This window comes from Pelecanus crispus, chromosome Z, assembly GCF_030463565.1.
Source record: "Pelecanus crispus isolate bPelCri1 chromosome Z, bPelCri1.pri, whole genome shotgun sequence".
In the NCBI taxonomy this organism is placed as follows: domain Eukaryota; kingdom Metazoa; phylum Chordata; class Aves; order Pelecaniformes; family Pelecanidae; genus Pelecanus; species Pelecanus crispus.
The window spans coordinates 34,403,781-34,419,170 of record NC_134676.1 but is presented as its reverse complement, the minus strand read 5'-3'; the positions used below and the strand labels follow the sequence as shown (position 1 = coordinate 34,419,170).

General features: G+C 40.2%; 1 pseudogene; it reads right to left on the bottom strand.

Moving 5' to 3' along the window:
• Nucleotides 1-15,146, bottom strand: part of LOC104031727 (E3 ubiquitin-protein ligase Topors-like) — a 36,659-nt pseudogene extending 21,513 nt beyond the window's left edge.
• Between the last annotated feature and the right edge of the window lie 244 nt (nucleotides 15,147-15,390).

The window sequence follows — 15,390 nt, the reverse complement described above, 5'->3', positions numbered from 1 at the left end:
TTTATTTATTACAGCCAAATTGGTACTAATACAGTTATCAGTAGATAATGTTAGACAAACAAAATGTGGTATTTTGTCTCTGCCAAAGAGATAAACATTTTGCATTATGCAATATAAACACCAATATTATTTTCCTGCAGTGTAGAATTTTGCCTGCTCATTCTGATATTGTGGATCAGGCAACCAAATTATTTTTTTCTTTTCCAGCCTCAGTGTTTCTATATGTTTACTCATAAATGACTTCAAAATAGATAGTTTTGCCAGCCTTGTATTGCTAAGGAAGACTTTTTTCAAACATTTAACTCTGTGTGTGATTTGAAACTTGATAGCAAGGAAAAAGAGAGAGGCCACTAATCAAATATTTAAATAAAATTCTGAAATAATCTTCTCTACTTTATAATCATAATGGCAGGAAGTTCAATATTTCTGCTCAAACAAAAAGGCTGGTAGACATATTTACCAAAGGCCTTATGATGTTTGCAGTCGACTTTGCAGAAGACAACATTTATAAAACATTTACAGTGTCTGGCAGGTGCCATGCATTCTCCTGGGGATTAGTGTTATTCAGATATTGTCTTTCATTTGAACTTCAAACCCTTTTTCTTTTTTTAGATACAGCTTTTTAATAGGTTTTGGAAATTAAAACCTTTTTATTTGTGTCGTTATAATATCTGTTACATATTTACTTTTGGGACTTAAATGCCAGTAAAGCTAAAGGCAAATGTAATTTTTAAGAGGAAAAAAAAAGGGAAGCGGTATAAATGTAGTATGAATCACTCAAACAACTAAAAAGGATGGCCTGTGCCATGTTTTGACTGAATAAAGCAAAAACAGGTGTCTTCCGGTATTTCCATTTTTCAATATCTTGTCCCACAGAGACCTTATTGTGCTATAAGTAGACAAAATATTGTGTTTAGTAAGACTTAGACTTAGCAACAAAAATCAGTTAAGAATTCCATTTTGAAAGTGAAAAATAAGATCTAAAGAAGAGAGACTTAATTGATTTTGCTTCTTTAAAGCCCCACAAGTAGGTGAAAGACATAGATTCCAGCTTTCTAGAGTCTAGATTTCTAGTGTATTTAGATTTGGGAAAAACACAGGGAATTTAGGAACTAAATCAAAGTGGTGCTCAGAAAAGAGGTCATTAGAAAATTGCTTATAAATTTTCTTTCTTTAGATGCTTTTTGTATTTAGAGAATATGTTTACTTCTATAGTATACCTTAAGGTAAGCTCAATGTAAAATTAAAATGAAAAAAAAAAAATCTTTAAAGTGTCAATAACAGAATTCAGGCTGCTGAAAGTTACCTAGTATTTGGGGAACCAGGCTGTTACATTTTTATTTTTAGAACTGATAAGCACTTTTTTTCCTAGTTTCTGAAAGGAAAGGTTTCCAAGGATCATCCTTTCAGCCTCTGGTTGACCACAGCTCTCTTGGGGGCTGAATGAAAAGTTGGACAGCGGAGTCCTACCTTTGTTTGTCTGGAACAGATAAGAATCTCCTCAGATGTCAGCCTCTCTGACAACTGAATGGAATGCTGATTTGCCTTTTACCCTAGAAATAAAGTAATAACTCCTAATTTGGATTGCTCATGCTCTGAAACAGAATTTTAAGGACTAATTCAGGACAGTTCTGCAGTTCCCTCCATACTACAAAAGCCCACCTGAGATGGAGGTTATTACAGTGTTGGTTTACTACTTTTATGGTCTACAGAAGCTTAGAAAACTTTGAAGAAATAAATACAGGAGAGAGTTTTTGCCTAGAAACTCACTAGAAAATATAGAAATAAGAGATGATGTAATGAAATGTGAACATTCAATCCTCTTCCTTACAGAAATTGCTAATGAAATGGAAGATTTGCTTTAACTAGGCTACACATTTTTCTTTAGCTCAAAAAAAGAGTTTTCCCATTTCTGACAGCAATTTAAAATGTAAGTTCCTCCTGGAACGTTGTCTTCACTTTTGATCTATTCAGCAATGGAGAGTAGCGAAAGTGACTGAGTAGGAGAGAGTCCATAGTTTATTTCTTTCTCTTTCCTGTGCTACATAATCTTGTATTGGTGAGGGAATTCAAAGAGAAGGAAGATATGTAATATCTACTAGAATATGTACTGTTTCTGGTCATTTTCATACATGCAGTATTATTTATGTTAACCACTCATCTCCTGCATGAAACCTATTCAGATGCATTTTTAAAGAGTAATTTTACAGAATCTGGAGAATTTCTCTTTTCTGTCATAACAGAAGCATTTTTAAAGGATACTGTGCAATTAAGCATAAACTCCCCTGCCTGAGTAGCAATCCTAAATCAAACTGTGTTTTTCCAGGTGTTTCTCCAAGCACTTTAGACTATTTCCAAGCATACCCCCTTAAAACTAATGTTTCACTGGTTGATCTGGAGTTACTGGATTTCATCTTTTTTGTTGTTTTCTTTTTTTTTTTTTAATGATAGATGTGTTCTAGAAAATCTCCTACTTTTCAGATATTTATGCTAGAAAAAATGGTGGAATTCAGGTGTACAAACCTGAGATAGGGCCAAACTCAGAGACACATTAAGAAAGATTTAATAAAATATTTTGTCCACTTATTTCAGCATGAAAATTAGAGGGTTTTTTGCAGGTTTTTATATGTTTGTCTATAATGACAGCAAACCATTTACAGGAAATTTACAGTTTTTTACATGTTTTCTGATTTAGTCCTTTGAGTTTGAGTGAAGAATTGTGCACAAAATTTATATCCAAAAAAGTCCATTCTTAGAGGTCCAAGCTAAAAAAAAAAAAAAAAAAAGTTATGGTGGAGCTGGTTGATTATATTATTCACTCAATTAATAGCTGCACTCAGTGAACACTTCTGATCCACAATATTTTTCTTCTCTTTGAACTGGATGTATTTCCAAGTAGAATTTAAAGGAATATAAAGTCGAGCAATTTACTTAATAAGTGGGCAAAAGGAAAGCATAACTTACAGCAGGCTAGATTAACTTCTGAATTTCCTTTACAAGTACATGTAGTTAGACGTAGAAAAGGCCTGCTGAATGACACTATTCAGTGTCATTCAATGCAAGACTGGTCCTTGCAGTAATATAAGAAATATTGTCACTGAGCAGTAATAGTTTTAATGGTTTTTCTGACACATTTTTAATTCTAAATAATCCCTGATTCACTATTAACTTTTTTGAAAGCTGTGTATTCCAAAAAAACAAAATGGAAAATGTAATTCTTAGGTCAGCTAACCTATGCTTAGTGTTGTGCCTTTTATCACTGTATTTTCATTTCCTGCTTTGACCAGACTTCAAGACATCTCATGTCCTTCTTCCTTTTTGGATGCTCTTTTAGGAATGCTTTTTTCTTACTAATCAGGCTAAAGTTTTCATCTCAGCTCTCCCAGTAAATCCTAATTAGAATTTCTTCAGAACTTTTTTCACTTTAAATAATCATGGACAAGACCTATATCCTAAGCTTCAGGCCTGCCAGACTGATTGTGGTGGGATTGCACTTGGCTGTAGAGGTTTGCCCTCCTGGATGTTTGTGGAGAATGAAGGTATTAGACAGACAGCATGAAAATCAGTTGCAGAAAACTGGCAGATAAATTTAACTTCTCAGAACTTTCCAGATTTTAAAAGTCTGTCATTGTTTTCTGATAATCAGTGATGCCACTTTACCTTTTCCCATTAATTGGGGAAAGAGAATTTAAAAATGGTTAAAAAATTATCATCTGTGAGGAAGGGAAAAGAATGGTTAGGAAAATCAAACATTCCTGCATGGGCCATGTACCATAAGTGGTGTGAAGTTGTTTTGGATTATGCAAAGCTGAATGTGTTGCAGGGTACTGAACATGAAAATTCCCTTAATAACTCAAAGGCCCAAGAGCTGAAATGTTAGATTTCCCACAACAGTGAAGGAAATCCTTTAGTTGATGTAATATGTGGTACTTCCTCAAACAGCCAGAATATAAAGAATTTTCATAGGACAATAATGACCAAAACATGTGAATAACTCTGGGGATAAAGTGTTAGAGGTAACATTACAGTACACAACATTTTGCTCCTCATTAGATAATGGATCTAATGATAAAAATACAGAACAACTGAATGTCAGGGACAATATAAGACACAGGGCAGTTTTCCCAAATAACATATTTGCATTAAATGTGGAATATTTGGAATAGGGCTTATTGTGATGTATTAAATTTTTGTTGTTGAGTATTTTAACAGTGAGCACCATATTTATCTGGGCCTATGCATTTTGCAAAAAGAAAGAGGCAGATTTGACTGAATACTTTTTAAGAAAAAAATGCACAGCTTTAGTATTTTCACAATAGAATATTTTGATTTATAAATTTGTTTCAAAGAAATAAATGACAGATTGTATCTTTTTATGTTTGCATAGTTTATACTACAAAGTTTAAGGTCTGAAACATTCTGGTTTATTGAGATGATCAATTAATTGTTTCAGAGTTTACAGTTGACTTACAGAAGTTATTAAAGACTTTTTTTTCCATAAAAGGTAAAAACATGAGCAGGCAAAGAGCCAGAGGGCTTTGTTGTTTGGTTTTTTTTTTTTTTAATCTAGAATGGAAAGCATAGTCTGGATGTAAATATTGCCTTAAAAGGTACACATTTGATTCTTAAATATCATGCTGATATTTAATATTACCGCTAACACTGTTTTAAGATTTCTGATGTCTTAATTTCATCATACGTAGCATTCTGTCACTATGCTGCCATACCATTTTGTCCTGTTTCTTAAGTTATGTGCAATGAACACTGGAAAAAGAGGTAATTGTTCTCCCAGGAAATACATAACATATACAGAGTGCTGCTGGTGTTTCAAACAGTTGTCAGTAGTTTGGATTTTACCCCATACTAAACGATTTAGAACATCCATTTCTCTTAGGTTGCATAGATCCTAAATAATTTACTCTACTGCTAGGTAATTTATTTTACTTTTTCCCTTAGTTTTTTAACTCACATTTGGAAGTAGAAATGACACTTCTTTATTCTCTGTTTTCTGTTATTAGTTCACATTCATAAAGGACAAGCTATTGTAGTGGAGAGATATCCAGTCTAAATCTAGATGTCTTAGTTGGGGTAACAGAACAAGATGAAAGATGAGGGGCGCATGAACTTCCTATGGGCTTGCTTTTCATACATACTTTCAGAGTTCACCTTGGTCTAGATCATTGACTTTTCACTGGTTTCTTTGATATGAGAAAAGCCTTGCTGTTCCACTTTAAAAAAATAAAATAATTGCCCTTTCTCGTAGTTGCTTTGTGATTGCAATTACAAATGGTAAAAAATTTTGGTGGTCATAAGATATTAGCCCAGCTTGAGTACACACATTTTGTTGGTCAGGTTCTTCAGTTTTGAAGATAGAAGTCCAAATCTTTTAGCCCAGTTTTCTTGTAGTCAAAATGAACAGGTAGGCACTTCAGTGACTAGGACATAATGTTGCTGACAAAGCAGCAGGCAGGAGCCCTGTTTCTCTGTCAGTCACAGTTTGAAGATCTACTTCAAAGGCACTATAATACAAGAGCACTTTGTGCCAATACATGGATGTAGCCACTCACAAGCTAAGAGGAGACATAGATCTGATCAACCTTTGCTTTCTCCTTTGGAGTGTGTCACAATTTTACAATGTTACTGGAAGAAAGCTGAGGAGGGTCAATTTCCCAAAGATCATTTTCATGTCAAAGCAACAGCTTACTTCCTTCTTGATGTTAGTCAAGAACAATAAACTAAAGTTCGATTCCATCTAGAATTGCTTCTAACAGTTGTGCATGTAAACATATGTACTGGCATGGAGGCAATGCTTCAGACTAACAGGTACAGAGTTAGTTACCAAAGGAATATGGAGGATGTTCTCACTGAATAAATAAATAGTTAGTTAAGAAATTAAGAATACTAGATTTTGAATGGTCAGGCAAATTAATATTTGTATGACTTATGCAGGCTGGAAGAGTACTAAGATTATCTCCTGTATGAGGTAGAAAGAAGTATGTTTTGAGAACTGTCTGAAACCTCAGTTCTGCAGCTCTTTCTTCAGACTGTCCTAAGGGTAAAAGGGTGCATGTGCATGTGCATGTGCATGCATGCACACACGCACAGACACACACGAGAATTACATGTGATAGTTTGGGAGAATTGTTTTGGGAGAGAAAAAGTGATCACCTTTTTTTCAGTGATGTTATCCTGAAGAGCATACTGACACACTGCGAAGTAGAGAAGAGGGCATTTTTGGAAGCTGAAAGCTCCCAGAAGCGTTTCGGTCTTGCCCACACTGGTCCACTTCTAATTCTTCTGATGTTTATTTCTGCTTTTTGTCACATCCGTTAATGCTAGTGACAGGGAAGTCATTCTGTGTAGTTAGAGTTTATGTATCTAGTTAGTGCTTATGTATTAAGTGTTGGTGATGGAAAAAGAATATGCAGTCTCAGAAGCTATCCCATTAATCACTGGTATTGAAGTGTTGTGCTGTGCAGCATGTGATCAGTCTTGACCTGTCTTCAGCTACTGTCACAAGGGGCTCATGTCTCTTTTATTTGTCCCCCAATCCAACTGATCTTATCACATAAATTTGCCCTTGCTTATTGAGGCACTGTTGTGGTGTAGCATCTCCCAGCTATGGGGCAAGAATAGTCAGCTACTGAAAAGAAATCTTGACACCAAAACCACAGCAAAACCCTGCTAATTCTAACTGTTTATGATGCATTAAAATACATATTTCCTAAATCACATAGAAAGATTGACATAAATAGGTTGTTCCTGTCCCAGGTAGCTATTATAATGGTCTTTTGTAATTATTTTCCTGAAGTGTATGAACCAGAGGTGGTATTTTTGTTGTTATGACAGGTGACCACAGTTACTTAAGTTACTACAGTGTCTACACAGCCTGCATTCACCAGACATAATGAAGAATTAATCTAAAGGGAAAAGGAAAGAGGATGAGAAATAACCACCTGCTACAGTTGTACTATCAAGACAGCTGTATGATTCACTCATCGTTAGGCTGTGTGGCATGGTCTTCCCTTTTGGATTAGGATGTTACATGGTGATATTATATATTAAGAATGATAAGGAAAAAATGGGACTGAGAGAACAGTAAATTTTAAAAAATATAATCTTCCTAATGTTCCGCTTTCATCTCACCAGCAGCTCTTGTGACTCAGCTGTGAAGATTCAGTTGCTTGTGTATCAGTCTATAATGACCCCTCTTTAGACCACAAACAACCTCTCTTCCATTTCTTTGTTTTTCATTAGGCATTTAAAAAAATTAAAGTCATTTTTTGATATGTTAAAAACAAAAAATATAAAAACCCTACCAAACCAAAAACACGAACAGCATAACATCACAAAAGCAATTGAGTTGACAACTGAGGTGGAAGTAACCACCTGGAATGGAGCTGGAAAAAAGCTGCTAAAGATAAAAATGTGTCATTCACCTCCTAGATAGGATCTACTTCCAGTAGGAAAGGACACACAGACATGGTCTTATACTACTTTGATTACAGAAATTCTTACAGAATATGTGCCTATTATGTCTAAGGAAGCTTTCCCAAGGAAACAAAAAAAACCCCAAACCACAAGACAATAATTTCTTTAAAATAATTGTCCATAGCCTTGATAAAAGAGACGGCGGTGCTGTTCACTGTGTTATCTACTTCAGTCTTATCCTTTGCTAAGTTCTTATACCCCAACCAACGCTGTGGCAGCTGAAGGCTAGCTCTCCTAGGACTCTGTTTCTTACCAGAAAAAAATAATCAGAAATACATAGGTTTGTATTTATGTGATTGTAAGTAAGCAATAATCACAGAAGCAAGGATAAGAAAATACTAAAATTAAATACGAAGTTACTGAACATGAACAACAAGTGCTTGTGTCTTTCTGATCTCCCCTTCCTTATAGCCCATCTTATACAGAAATATAAACCCCATTTTACACACACCATGCAGTCATAGAAGCTGCTGCAGGGTATTTCTGCTTCTAGGTAGCTGGATACTCAAGATATTTTTACTGCCAGGTTTTGGGGCTTTGAGATTATTTTGGATTAAGGAGTTTGTTTAGTCAAAAACTCAGTAAGTAAAATAATAAAAATAAAGCATTGCGATAAACTGAGAGAAAGAAAAAAAAAAAAAAAAGAACAAAAGCCACCCCCAACCAAGCCATGCCTCAAGCAACAAAGAAGGTTGGGGTTTTTTAACTTCCATTTCTCTGATGTCTGTTTGTGATGGATGATGTTGAAATGAACATCAGAGTAAATCTTAAACTCTCAATACCAAAGGTGTTTATAATGTCAGAGAACATTTATGTTCCTTTTTTGTTTTCTCCACATTTTTGTGCTGAAATAAGTAGCCCTAGGAACTGCAGAAAGCTGCAGTGCAGTCAGCTTCCTGAACAGTGACTCAACTGCTGGGCATTTGGTGAAGACTTTACTTCATTCATGCATGTAAGATTCCTAAATGTGTGACTGTAGTTAACCTTTTATATGTGCTGCGGGAGCCTATTCAAAACTGTCAAGGCCCATGAAGTCCTCAGCTCAAATGTGACTTCCACAACACCTGAGCAGGTCCAGATCAATTTATGTATGTATAAATAATGAACAGATCTACAGCAGGTTAACTGTTACGATTCCAGACATATTTCAGGTGTAACGGAGGTATCTATTCCTAGTCATAGGATGGAAACATGAGACTTTTAACCGACCAACAAGTCAACAAAGCTGCAATGAAGGAAAATGCAGTGATGTGAACTTTCAGCATGAGTGTTAACCTTTACTAAGTGTCATAGAATCATAGAATCATAGAATCATTTAGGTTGGAAAAGACCTTTTAAGATCATCCAGTCCAACCATTAACCTACACTACTAAGTCCACACTAAACCAATCAAGGGTAGACTAGACTAAACCATGTCCCAAAGTGCTATGTCTACCCGTTTTTTGAATACTTCCAGGGATTGTGACTCCACCACCTCTCTGGGCAGCCTGTTCCAATGCTTGACTACCCTTTCCGTGAAGAAATTTTTCCTAATATCCAATCTAAACCTCCCCTGGCACAGCTTAAGCCCATTTCCTCTTGTCCTATCACTAACTACTTGGGAGAAGAGCCCAACACCCACCTCACTACAACCTCCTTTCAGGTAGTTGTAGAGAGCAAGAAGGTCTCCCCTCAGCCTCCTCTTCTCCACACTGAACAACCCCAGTGCCCTCAGCTGCTCCTCATAAGGCCTGTGCTCCAGACCCTTCACCAGCTCCGTTGCCCTTCTCTGGACATGCTCCAGCACCTCAATGTCTTTCTTGTATTGAGGGGCCCAAAACTGGACACAGTATTCAAGGTGCGGCCTCACCAGTGCTGACTACAGTGGGACAATCATTTCCCTAGTCCTGCTGGCCACACTATTCCTGATACAAGCCAGGATGCTGTTGGCCTTCTTGGCCACCTGGGCACACTGCTGACTCATGTTCAGCCGACTGTCAACCAGCACCCCCAGGTCCTTTTCAGCCAGGCAGCTTTCCAGCCACTCTTCCCCAAGCCTGTAGCGTTGCATGGGGTTGTTGTGACCCAAGTGCAGGACCCAGCACTTGGCCTTGTTAAATCTCATACCGTTGGCCTCGGCCCATCGGTCCAGCCTGTCCAGATCCCTCTGCAATGCCATCCTACCCTCCAGTAGCTTGTCACTCCCACCCAACTTGGTGTCATATTCAAACGTACTGAGGGTGCACTCAATCCCCTCATCCAGATCATTGATAAAGATATTAAACAAGACTGGCGCCAAAACAGAGCCCTGGGGAACACCGCTCGTGACTGGCCGCCAACTGGATTTAACTCCATTTACCACTACTCTCTGGACTCAGCTACCCAACCAGTTTTTTACCCAGCGAAGTGTACGCCCATCCAAGCCATGAGGTGCCAGCTTCCCAAGGAGAATGCTTTGTGAGATGTTGTCAAAGGCTTTGCTGAAGTCCAGGTAGATGACATCCACAGCCTTTCCTTCATCCACTAGGCGGGTCACCAGGGCAATGAAGGAGATCAGATTGGTCAAGCAGGACCTGCCTTTCATGAAGCCATGCTGGCTGGGCCTGATCCCCTGGTTGATCTGCACATGCCTGTTGAGTGCACTCAATATGAATTGCTCCATAAACTTCCCTGGCACCGAGGTCAGGCTGACAGGCCTGTAGTTCCCCAGGTCCTCCTTCTGGCCCTTCCTGTAGATGGGCGTCACATTTGCAAGCCTCCAGTCATCAGGGACCTCCCCTGTTAACCAGCACTGCTGAATAGATGATGGAGAGTGGCTTGGCAAGATCCACTGCCAACTCCCTCAGTACTCTCGGGTGGATCCCATCCAGCCCCATAGACTTGTGAACATCCAGGTGGCATAGGAGGTCATTTACTGTTTCCTCTTAGATTATGAGGGCTCCATTCTTCTCCCTGTCCCTGTCTTCCAGCTCAGGGGGCTGAGCACTCTGAGGATAACTGGTCTGGCTATTAAAGACTGAGGCAAAGCAAGCGTTAACTACCTCAGCCTTTTCCTTGTCCTCGCTGACAAGGTTCCCCCCCACATCCAGCAAAGGATGGAGAGTCTCCTTGGCTCTCCTTTTATTGTTGATGTACTTATAAAAACAGTTTTTATTATCTCCTACAACAGTGGTCAGATTGAGTTCTAGCTGGGCTTTTGCTTTTCTAATTTCCTCCCTGCATGACCTAACAAGATCCCTGTACTCTTCCTGAGTTGCCTGCACCTTCTTCCAAAGGTGGTAAACTCTCCTTTTTTCCTTGAGTCCCAGCAAAAGCTCCCTGTTCAGCCAGGCCAGTCGTCTTCCCCGCTGGTTGGTCTTACGGCACACGGGGACAGCACGCTCCTGTACCCTTAAGACTTCCTTCTTGAAGAAGGCCCGGCCTTCCTGGACCCCTTTGCCTTTCAGGACTGCCTCCCATGGGACTTTGCTAACCAGCATCCTGATCAGGCCAAAGTCTGCCATGCGGAAGTCCATGGTAACAGTTTTGCTGCCCCTCCTCTTTACATTGCCAAGAATCAAGAACTCTATCATATCATGGTCGCTAAGCCCCAGACTGCCTCCGACCACAACATCTCCCACAAGCCCTTCTCTGTAAGCAGCAGGTCAAGCAAAGCACCTCCCCTGGTAGGCTTGCTTACCAGCTGCGTCAGAAAGTTATCCTCCACACCCTCTAGGAACTTCCAAGACTGTTGCCTCTCTGCTGTGTTTTATTTCCAGCAGATGTCCGGCGAGTTGAAGTCCCTCACAAGAACAAGGGCTGGTGATTGTGAGACTTCTGCCAGCCACTTGTAGAATGCTTCATCTATCGCTACATCCTGGTTGGGTGGTCTATAGCAGACTCCCAACAGGACATCCCTCTTGTTGGCCTTCCCCCTCATCCTTACCCATAAGCACTTGACCTTATCATCACCCCTGTTGAGCTCTATACAGTCAAAACACTCCCTAACATACAGAGCCACCCCACCACTCTCCTTCCTTGCCTATCCCTTCTGAAGAGCTTATAGCCATCCAGTGCAGCACTCCAGTCATGAGAGTCATCCCACCACATTTCTGTGATGGCGACTATGTCATAGCTATCCTGCTGCACAAGGGCCTCCAGCTCCTCCTGTTTGTTGCCCATACTACATGCATTGGTGTACATGCACTTGAGATGGGCTATCGATTTTGCCCCCAGTGTTGTCATCCCGGTCCTGGGCTCCTCACTAGCGAGCTCATTTAGATCCCCTTCCCCCTTCAAACCTAGTTTAAAGCTCTCTCAATGAGTCCCGCCAACTCATGGGCAAGAATCCTTTTCCCCTTTGGAGACAGCCGATCTCCATCAGCTGTCAACAGGCCTGGTGCCATGTAAACCTCCCCATGATCAAAAAAACCAAAATTCCACCGATGTCACCAGCCTCTGAGCCACCTGTTAATTAGGAGAGTTTTCCCATTCCTTTCAGCATTCTTCGCTGCCACTGATGGGATTGAGGAAAACACTACCTGCGCTCCCGATCCTGCAACCAATCGTCCCAGTGCCCTGAAGTCCCTCTTCATTGCCTTAGGACTTCTCTCTGTAATCTCATCACTGCCCACCTGTACAACCAGCAGCGGGTAATAATTGGAGGGCCTTACGAGGTCGGGGAGTTTCCTAGTAACGTCCCTAACCCAGGCCCCAGGGAGGCAGCAGACTTCCCTGTGGGACGGGTCCGGGCGGCAGATCGGGCCCTCAGTTCCCCACAGGAGGGAATCACCCACCACAATTACCCTCCTTTTTTTTTTAACAGGGGTAGTCGTGATCCGTGGGGTTGACCGACTGGCCGTCAGCTACGCCCTGGCTGGACCTTCGCCTTCACCTCCCTCCCCGCTTGCCTGGCCCTCAACTCCCAGAGCCCCATACCTGTTATGTGAGGGCAGCTGGGGAGGTGAGGAGGCCGGGAGGGGATTCGCCTGCCTCCCCGGGCAGGGACCTGTTTCCATTCCCCCCCATCTCTTGGATCCCCTCCTTCTGCTTGCCGGCAAGAGGGCAGGGGATCCTCCGCTCCTTGTGGGGCCTCCGCCTGCTGCCCTGGCCCCAGGGACGGCAGGGTGCGGCTCCACCAGTCTGTCTCCCTCTCGCACTCCCTGATCCTCCTCAGCCTTCCCACCTCCTCCTTCAGCTCTGCCACCAGGCTGAGGACATCATCTCCCTGCTCACAGCGAAGCCATTTGCCGTCTCTGCTGCCCTGCGGTACAAGCGACAGGCTCAGGCACTCCCCGCAGCCAGACCTGGACGGCTGCGTGTGTGTGCGGGAGCTCCGGCTGGGTCACCGCATTCCTTCTGGCGGCGGCTTTCGGGCGGTGGTGACCACAGCTGCCAGGTCTTCCCCTGGGAGGGTGATGGCCACTGCCTGAGTTTCCCTTTGCAAGTGGGAGCGGGGGCACTTGGCATTTTCTGTCACATAACTCTCTCTCTGCCTTTTCCCTTAACACTTGTATCATGTCCCCACTACTTTCCTCAAGAAGCCATTCAGTTTTGAACCTCAGAATACTTGTTACTCAAATCTCAGAAAGTCTCCTGATTCTGCCAAGACTGTGGTGAGAACTCCCTCAGTCCAAGTGTACCACAACTGTTCAGGGCAGGGGAAGCTCTGACAGTGGGAATGTCCTGTTCTTCTGAATAGGATCATTTCTCTGATCCTGTTTACCTAATGGTTCAACAGCATTTGGGTCAACACAGTAGATGGGGGACATTTACCACATGAGGCAGGAGTAATTACCTCTGGATAGGGGTAAAAAGAAACTTCTTAAATCAGTTTTCCTACCAGAGGAAGTGCTGGGATAACTATGCCCTAAACCGGCATACCTTAATGCAGTGACTCGGTTGGTTACAATCAGTTTTAAGTAGCCCAGACACCCAGTGTCTAACTCCATTCAAGGTAATGACTGAAGACAGGATGATTCTTTGGAGGAATAATACAGTAGGAGGCTAGTGAAAATGTCAAGCTTTGTATGGATTAAATGCAGGTGAAATGTATCACTGTGACTGAGGGTCATCCAAAGGTTGTGCTAATTTTATTTTTCCATCATTCTCAGGATCTTAATCAGAGTCAGAGCAGAAACCTGTGGCTTCATGTACTCCCTCACTTCAGAGCTTCAATATCTGCCACCTGCTGTTTTTGTGTGTCAAAACCCTCTGAAATTTCACATCACAGAAATGTGGAATATCCACCCTTTGTTCTATTTTGAAAAGAATTGTAGATCTATAACACACTACTTAATTACATACTGAGGATCCCAATCCTGCCCTTTGAATAAGAAATGTTTTTAGATCTTCAGTGAAGGGAAATAGAATTTATGTTGTATTTTGACCTCTGTTTCACACATCCATATTTGCAGTTCTAGCATGAGAGAGGATTTGAGACTCAGCTCTTCTGTCACAACAGGATTATAGTGATGTTGCTGTACTGCCAATTCTTAACTCATGGTGCATAAAGTTCAGAATATCAGCTATCATATTTGTGTTGTGATGAAAACATCAGTGTTTGTTTCTGATTTTGTGGATTGGTGGGTTCTAAGCTGACAAATGGAGATAAAGACTGAAGTTCAGGAATACCCAGAGATGAAAGTTAGATTCATCAAGTATGAATATAACACTCCGAGGGATATATCCACACAGCATAAAGCAGCTTAAGGCCCTGAAGCGTTGCTTAGACTGGCATTTCTATTTATCAGCATGTTAAATTTCACTAGATAAATAACATACCTAAATGCAATAGTAACATTTCTGATATATTACCCAGCTTGAATTTATTTTTTATATGAATTCATAGTACTATAAAGTTTTCTGTGTCTCTTGTGTGTGTACTGTATTTTCTAGGTCAAACATAGGAAAATGCCATAAATCACAGCAAGTAGGAAATTACCAAGAGGTTTGGGATTTTTAATAACTTTCACTGAATTCACCCTATGTGGAATCTGGATTATAACATCTGTTCCTAATATAGTGAAGCTATCCTTTCATCTCAAAATGGTTTTTCAAAATGTAGTTAATAATTTTCATATCTATCTGTTCCTTATCACTAACTAACTTTTACACAAGACTTAAAATCAATGTTTGTTGAAGAAAATAATTTCACAGAAGTGCACAGACTGACAGGAGTACCAAAATTCAGAATGTATGAGAGTTTTTTCCTCATTCTGTCCTCATAAAGCTGCAATTTGTGACCTCCATGACAACTGAAGATTTATCTGCAGAAAATAAAACCAAAACAACCCCAAAACTTTTATTTCAACAAATAGCTACTAGCTACACTTGTCATTAGGTCTTTTTCTTTTTCTTTTCTTTTCTTTTTTTTTTTTCATCTCCTGGAATATACATTCTCTTCTGTGGGAACATTACAGATGACAATATCACGCAGTTCATATGTTCTTATCTCTTTCTTATAAATGAAGTGTCTGATAATCCAAAAGAAATGGTTTATCATTGTAAGAGTAATTGCTTCCATCCACTGCAAAGCAAACAGTCTTGTTCTCTCAATCATCCACTAGATTTTCTGTTGCTTGCAAAACCAAAAGATTATTGAATAATTGTGCCTACTTTCTGTGCAACTAAAGGGAAACTTTGCTACTGTACCTGATTTTTTGTCTGGGACTGTAAACTCCTATACTGTCCCCCATTCCGCCTTCAATTAACAGCATTGGCCAAGTATATGCATATACATATACATGCATGTGTAAATATGTATGTACATACACATACAAAATGTATCATGGCAATTGTTGCATAAAAAGTAGTGTTATTTTGAGTTTTATATAAATAAATATATATACACATAGAAGCATAAATATTATTTTGTATATACATACTACATATAATGAGCAAAATGTCAATACATTTTTATGTAACAGTCAGGAAAATAAT